The sequence below is a fragment of the Ailuropoda melanoleuca genome, chromosome 11, assembly GCF_002007445.2.
Source record: "Ailuropoda melanoleuca isolate Jingjing chromosome 11, ASM200744v2, whole genome shotgun sequence".
Classification (NCBI taxonomy): Eukaryota; Metazoa; Chordata; class Mammalia; order Carnivora; family Ursidae; genus Ailuropoda; species Ailuropoda melanoleuca.
This window is the reverse complement of record NC_048228.1, coordinates 71,416,588-71,424,595: the sequence shown is the minus strand read 5'-3', so window position 1 is coordinate 71,424,595 and position 8,008 is coordinate 71,416,588. Positions and strand designations below refer to the sequence as shown.

Here is an 8,008-nt window from a genome sequence, read left to right as displayed (position 1 = left end):
GAAATCCCAGATTGCATTGGATCCTAGACCAAAAAATTATTTTTCTTTTGTTTTGAATAATCTCATTGGGTAATTGGTTGCACATTGTTGCTTTTGCTAAGAAGCCTCAGAATACAAATTTAATATAAAATACTTTGAGTATCTGCACTGTATAATGAGAATAAAACTGTGAAGCCACTGCAGTCTCATCTTGCCACCCCATAAGAATGATCTAATTCAAAAAGGTATTTCTCTATACTCTGCTCTCAGGAATTACAAACAAGTCTGTCATAACAAGATTGACAGAGAATTTCTAATATTTATAGACCTTGTCTACAGTTTCCATATCATAAATTCAGGGACTATTGGCAGGAAGCCCATTAGCTGATCTATTCTACTGTAGAGCTGAAAAAGGAAAAAGATAATTAATAAGGCTGTCAGGACCAAATGACATTGGGTTTCAAGCTGCACTTAGAAACACAGCAGCAGGGGTGCCTGGGTGGCTCAGTCAATTAGGCACCGGGCTCTTGGTTTGGGTTCTTGTTATGATGACAAGGTCCTGGAAGTAAGCCCCAAATGGGGCTCTGTGTTCATCAGGGAGGCTGCTTGCCCCTCTTCCTCTGCTCCTACCCCTGCTCCTGCTTTCTCTCTTGTTCTCTCTCTCCATCTGTTTTGAGAGTGAATAAATTAAAAATCTTTAAAAAGAAGAGAGAGAGAAAGAAACAAACAAACACAGCAGCAGTCAGTCCAGCCTTGGCTTTCATGCAATGAATTCTACTTCCTGTATCTTTTTTTTTTTTCCTGTTCCTGTATCATTTAAACATAGTGGAATTGTTATGAAGATGTGTGCTATGCATCCCAGTTTCTTGGATAGTGTTCTTCATAATTTCATATATTGACAGCAATATATAAAGTGAGTTTTTAGCTTTGGGTAAAAGTGAGTTTAGGGGCACCTGGCTGGCTCAGTTTATAGAGCATACAACTCTTAATCTCAAGGTCATGAATTCAAGCCTGACATTGGGCATGTAGCCTACTTAAATAAATTTTTTTTAAAAGTAAGTTTATTTTTCATTAATCATGTGACTTGAAGGTAATGACTTGACTTTTTGAGTCAAAGAGCTTATATTTGCTAAATGATAGGATCAGAAATTTCTTGCCTCTGAGATTCTCTCCAGTTCTAATTGTGGATTATTCCAATTCTTTAGTCAATAGTTAGATTATCAGTAAAAGTAGTATATTTCTTCTAAGACCAAAATAGAAAACCTATTTTCTTTAAAAGAAATTCCTTATGGTAGCTTATTTTATGAAATATGTTAGATGCATGAAATGTATAATTAGGAATAGAACAAACTTCCATGTACCCACCATCCAGCTAAAATATAGAACATTACAGTTTTTCATCTATCATGTTGGCAAAATCCTAAGTTTGACAAAAAAAAAATCTTATTGGCAAGTCTGCAGGGAGACAGTCATTTTCATACATTGTTGGTGGGAGTGTATAAGGAGAATTTGACAATATCTAGCAAAATTACATATGCATTTAACCTTGGACAGCATATAACTGTAACTGTATCCCAAAGATATACAGGCAGAAATATGAAATGATGTATGCACAAGGTTATTCATTGTAGTATTTTTATCATAGCAAAAGCTTGTAAACCATCCAATGTCCATCGATAAGGGAATCGTTTAAGAAATAATGGTACATCCATATGATGAAATCCTATACCTCTGTAAAAAAAAAAAAAAAGCTCTATAAAATGCTATGGAAATGGACAGTATGTTACCTTCTGTGTAAGAAAGTGAAACTATAAATTTGTGTGTGTGTGTTATTTTTTAAAGTAGCATTAGAAGGATAAATCAAAAGCCAATATAAAATTGTTACCTATAGCGAAGAAAGAAAAAGGAAGCAGGTGATGGCAAATAAGCATATGAAAAGATGCTCAACGTTTTATGTCATTAGGGAATTGCAAACTAAAACAACAGTGGTATACCACTACATATATATTAGAATGGCTAAGATCCAAAACACTGACAGCACCAAATGTTGACAAGGGTGTGGTATAATAGGAACTGTCATTCATTTCTGGTAGAAATGTAAAATGATACAGCCACTTTGGAAAATAGTTTGGCAGTTTCTTACAAAACTAAACATACTCTTACTGTATGATCCAGCAATCACATCTCAGAATTTGCCCAAATAAGTTAAAAACATATCGACCCAAAACCCTACACATGAATGTTTATAGCAGCTTTATTCATAATTGTTAAAACTTAGAAGAAACAAGATGTCCCTCAGTAGGTGAATGGATAAACAACCTGGTACATCCACACAATGGAATATTACTCAGTCCTATAAAAAGAAATGAGCTATCAAGGGTCAAAAAGACATGGAGGATTTTTTTTTTATTTAATAAAGTTTTATTTTCCAAAATGTACAGTTGGCCGGATCTTGTTCGTGCATCTTCACCACCAGCTGGGGCATCTCCACCCTTGGTGTCTCTGGTGTAAATTACTTGAGCTCTGTGCTTTGAAACCAGTTTAATAAGTCCTTTACTAAGGAGCTCCTGAAGGGCTGCCCTGGCCAGGGAACCTCAAATCTTCAGTCTCTCAGAGACAACAGCTGGAGTTATAAGCTTGTAGTTGGGAACTTCCTTACAGAGTTTGTCATATGGCACTTTGTCAAACAAGACCAGATTATTGAACTTATCCCAAACTTTGCCTTTGGACCACTTCTTCTTTTTGGCCTTACCTGCAGATTTGTTCACTGGGTCTTTGTCTCTTTTGGCCAACTTTCAGGCTTCTTTCTTCTTCTTGTTGTCATTGGGTGGCACAGCGAAACTCGGAAAGCAGCGGCCACCCAAGGCATGGAGGAAGCTTAAATGCATATTGCTGGGGCACCTGGGTGGCTCAGTTGGTTAAGCCTCTGACTCTTGGTTTAGGCTCAGGTTGGGCTCAGGCCCTGATCTGAGGGTCGTGAGATCCATCCTGCCTCAGGCTTCTCCCTGAACGCGGAGTCTGCTTGAGACTTTCTCTTCCTCTCCCTCTGCCCCTCCCCACCACACTCACATGTGCTGTCTCTCTCTCTCTAAAATAAGTAAATAAATCTTTTAAAAAATGCATATTGCTAAGAAGCAAATATGAAAAGGCTATACACTGTTTAATTCCAATTACATGGCATTCTGGAAAGGACAGAACTATGGAAACAATAAAAAGATCAGTGTTTGCCAGTGGTGGTTGGGGAGGGAGGAAAGAAAGAAGGGATGAATAAGTGGAGCATAGGGGATTTTAGGGCCTTGAAACTATTCTGTATCATATTGTAATGATGGATACATGTTATCATATATGTGTCAGACCCATAGAATGTACAACACAAAGAATGAACCTTAGTATAAAACATGGTCTTCGGTTAATAATAATGTATCAATATTGGCTCATCAGTTGTAGCAAATGTACCACACTAATGTAAGATGTTAATAAAGGGGAAAGAGTGGAGGATGGGGGGAGGGTAAAGGAGTATATTGGAACTCTTCCTTCTGTCCATTTTTCTGTAAACCTAAAATTGCTTTCAAAAGATAAAATCTATTAAATAAGAGATGGAAATAAACCTTTCTGAATGAAATTTGTCAGGTGGTTTTGATCTGGAACCTTGTAAATGTGGTTAGTAAATGACTTAAAAACATAATATTAATTTAAAAATATAAAAGAACAAAACAATCCCTAAAAATCTAAGCCAAATTGAAACAAGTGAGATTAATTCTACATCAAGTTGATGGCACGACCAGAGAAGGCTATTTCAGGTGATCATGAAAGCAATAGTTTGACTACATTTTTTGTGGGGTATATATATATATATTTTTAAAGATTTTATTTATTTATTCGACAGAGATAGAGACAGCCAGCGAGAGAGGGAACACAAGCAGGGGGAGAGGGAGAGGAAGAAGCAGGCTCATAGCAGAGGAGACTGGCGTGGGGCTCGATCCCACAATGCCGGGATCACGCCCTGAGCCAAAGGCAGACGCTTAACCGCTGTGCCACCCAGGCACCCCTGTGGGATATATTCTAAAGACAATAGGAATGACAAAGAAATCTTAACCTGTACTTAGTTGTTTAACTGTTAATTAAAGTACTATGATTGCTCTTTTGAAATTGTTATTTTAAAAATACTTATGCACATATATTCTAATATAAATATTAATCATTAACAATTATATATTTGCTTTTTCCTACCATATATTTTAATCATATATTTTGATCCTTTATGAAAGCAAACAATTACGTTAATGTTATAAAAACACAATTTTTAGTGTCAGAGAACAGAGATAAAATATAAAATAAAAAATTAGGTGAAATTTCTAATCTTCAATTTAAATAGGAAATATCAGTATGAGCTCATTATTGACTTTTCTCTTTAAAAAAATGGTTATTTCCTTGTTCAGCCAACTGGAAAGGTGTGGAGGTAATAATAAGTTATTAATAAGTTAATAACAACTTAATAGGGATGCAACAAGCAACCCTATTGCCCAGAGTGTAGTCTCAAAATACCAAGGAAACAAATTCTATGTTGAAATAGCTCATTTCAGATCTAAAATAGGAAATATACCTGGCGAATCTGGGGCATGAAAACCAGGGAGCTATCAAACACTACAGGGGTTATGTCAAAATGACCAAGAGCCAAACTGAAGAGGCTCTGCTGGCTGAAATTGGCAACAATATGGGCATCAAAAAGAATAATAAGGCACTTATTGTATGATCTAATCGAGTAAAAGGATTCAGAGAAATGATTTCATTTTTAGGAATTTCTAAAAAAAATTAAATCGAATCTATAGTGACAGAAAGCAGATCAGCAGTTGCTTAGCGCCAGGGATGGGGTAGGACTGACTGACTACAAAGGGACGCAAAGGAACTTTTTTGATGATGGAAATGTTTTATATCCTGATTGTGGTGGTAGTTACATAGGTATATACATTTTTCAAAACTTGTTCAATTGTACTCTTTACTTGGGTGCATTTTACTGCATATAAATTATACTTGAAGATAATGTATTTTTAAAGAAATAATCATTGCAATGGATAACAATCAAATATGGACATATCCTGCTGGAATTCTTAATAACACTTTATTTTTTTAAAGACTTATTTATTTATTTTGAGAGGGGGAGGGGGAGAGGAAGAGGGAGAGCGTGTCGTAAGCAGATTCCATGCTGAGCGCAGAGCTGTACCTCGGGCTTGGGTCTCAGAACCCTGAAATCAGGACCCTGATCTCATGACCTGAGCTGAAAGTAAGAGTCTGATGCTTAACCAACTGTGCCACCCAAACACTACTTAATGATTTTTTTCAAAGATTTTATTTATTTATTTGTCAGAGAGAGAGAGAGCACAAGCAGGGGGAGTGGTAGGCAGAGAGAAAAGCGGGCTCCCCGCTGAGCAGGGAGCCCATCACAAGATTCAATCCCAGGACCCTGGGAACATGACCCGAGCCAAAGGCAGATGCCTAACCAACTGAGCAACCCAGGTGTCCCAAGAATACTTTAAAAAAAAAAAAAACCTTTTTGGTCACCAAATTGCTAGGTTACCAGTTCATTATTCTGAAAATTGATGCATGGAAATCATCAAACATCTACTTCTTTTGCTATATGCGCTGGACTTCAAGGAACCTACTCATTGATGAGGGAAAGTTCTTTATAGAAGCATTGCAGTTAATAAATGCAGAAGGAATGGTAAAATTAGATTACCATTTTTGAATCTTTTATGAAATGATGGATCTAAGCAATGATTACCAATGGTTGCTAAAACCATGAGGTGAAAATTTGATGAGGGACCTTATTATTATATGTATTGATGGATGAGGTTGACCACATTTGAGCCTACTGATTGCCAATCAGATGTTATGTGCCTCTTGATACGATGCAATAGATAGTATATAACATCATGTGTGAAGTTGCCTTGCCTAAATAAATAAACCTGAATCTAAAACAAGCCTCTTGGTGGGGCATCTGGGTGGCTCAGTCACTTGGGCATCGGACTCTAGATTTTGGCTCTGGTCATGATCTCAGGGTTGTGAGATTGAGCCCTGCATTGGGCTCTGTGCTCAGCACGGAGTCTGCTTGAGAGTCTCTTTCTCAACCTCTCCCCCTGCCCCTCCCCCCAAATAAATAAATAAAAACAGAGAGGGAGGCAAACCATAAGAGACTCTTTTTTTTTTTTAAGATTTTATTTACTTATCTGTCAGAGAGAGCAAGCACAAGCAGGATGAGCGGCAGGCCGAGGGAGAAGCAGACTCCTCACTGAGCAAGGAGCCCAATGCGGGACTCAATCCCAGGACCCTGAGTAGAAGGCAGATGCTTAACCAACTGAGCCACCCAGTCGTCCCCTATAAGAGACTCTTAACTATAGGAAACAAACTGTGGGTTCCTGGAGGGGTGGGGGGGGATGGGGTAACTGGTTGATGGGTATTAAGGAGGGCACTTGATGTTATGCGCACTGGGTGTTATATGCAACTGATGAATCACTAAATTTTAGCCCTGAAACTAATAATACACTATATGTTAACTAAATTGAATTTAATTTTTTTAAAAAACAAAGAAGAAAATAAATAAATAAATTAAATAAATAAATAAATAAAATCTTTTAAAAATAAAATAAAAATAAAATAAAGCAAGCCTCTTGGGATGCCTGCCTGGCTCAGTTGGTAGAGCATGTGATTCTTGATATCAAGGTTGTAAGATGGAGCCCCATGTTGGGTGTAGAGAATACTTAAAAAGTAAAATCTTAAAAAAACAAAAAAAACTAAGCCTCTTAATGTAACTTTGTTTATCATTCTATACTCATTAAAATGATAAAACTTGGTAAGTCGGACCTTAGCAAGCTTGATGAAGATGTGCGTCTTTGGAAACTGTCACATCCTACTGGTAGAGAGCAATTTGGCCCATGCCCTTTGATTTTGATAATCTTTAACCCAAGGGAAAAATCACCTTCTTGCCACTAGATGGTGCTTATTGGCTTATTGGTTTAATGCACTGTCTTCCATTACATTACTTCATTTCTCTTATTACTTCTACTCGATCTCTGGAGGAAAGGACTAGAGTCTCACCAAGAAGCTGTAATCTAGATCCAGGCAGCCACATCAGCCATATGAGCCATATCTGCTTTCTGGCTTTGCAGTGTTGGCGCTGGCCACATATCACTGACACTTGCTGTCTTCCTAAAGCACTTACTTTATTCAGTTCCTTAGCAATAGCTATCTTTAGTACTGTGTCAAGAGTTTTTTTCTGAAGAATTTGTTTTTCAATATGTTCTTATTATTTTTAATTAGACCATAATAAGGATAGCTACATTCTCTATGGTTTGTTTTTGTTTTTGTGTTTTTAGTTTGAGATCATTTCAAAGTTACAGAAAATGATACAAAGAAATCCTGTATACTCTTCACCCAGGACCCAGGTTCTCTTACTTATTAATATTTTACCATTCTCTCTCTCCCTTTCTCTCTTTTTTCTTCCCACCCCCACCTTCCCATTATCTCGCAAATATACAAGACATAATCATGTACAATTTTCTAAACTATCTAAAAATAAGTTGCAGACATGATGCTCCATTGGCTTTATAAACAAAGGCACTATTCTACACAACTACAGCATACCTATCAAAATCAGGAAATTAACATTGATGCAGTACTGTCTAATCCACAGAGTTCATTCATATCTCACCAATTATCCCAATACTGTCCATGATAGCAAACATAAAACAAAATAAACAGAAACCAAAACATATAATTTTTTACTTTATTTGTATATTTGACAGAGAGATAGAGCCAGAGAGCACAAGCGGGTGGGGGGGGTGGAATGGCAGAGGGAGAGAGAGAAGCAGGTTCCCCGCTGAGCAGGGAGCCTCACCCAGGGCTCAATCCCAGGCCCCTGAGATCATGACCTGAGCTGAAGGCAGACACTTAATCAACTCAGCCACCCAGGTGCTCCAACAAATAATTTTTTTAAAGCCGTTCTATTTTCCCCTTTCCTTTCTGTTCTAGGACC

At 37.4% G+C, this 8,008-nt stretch overlaps 1 pseudogene; it reads right to left on the bottom strand.

Moving 5' to 3' along the window:
* Positions 1-368: 368 nt before the first annotated feature.
* LOC109489268 lies at positions 369-2,867 on the bottom strand (annotated as a pseudogene).
* Positions 2,868-8,008: the final 5,141 nt, after the last annotated feature.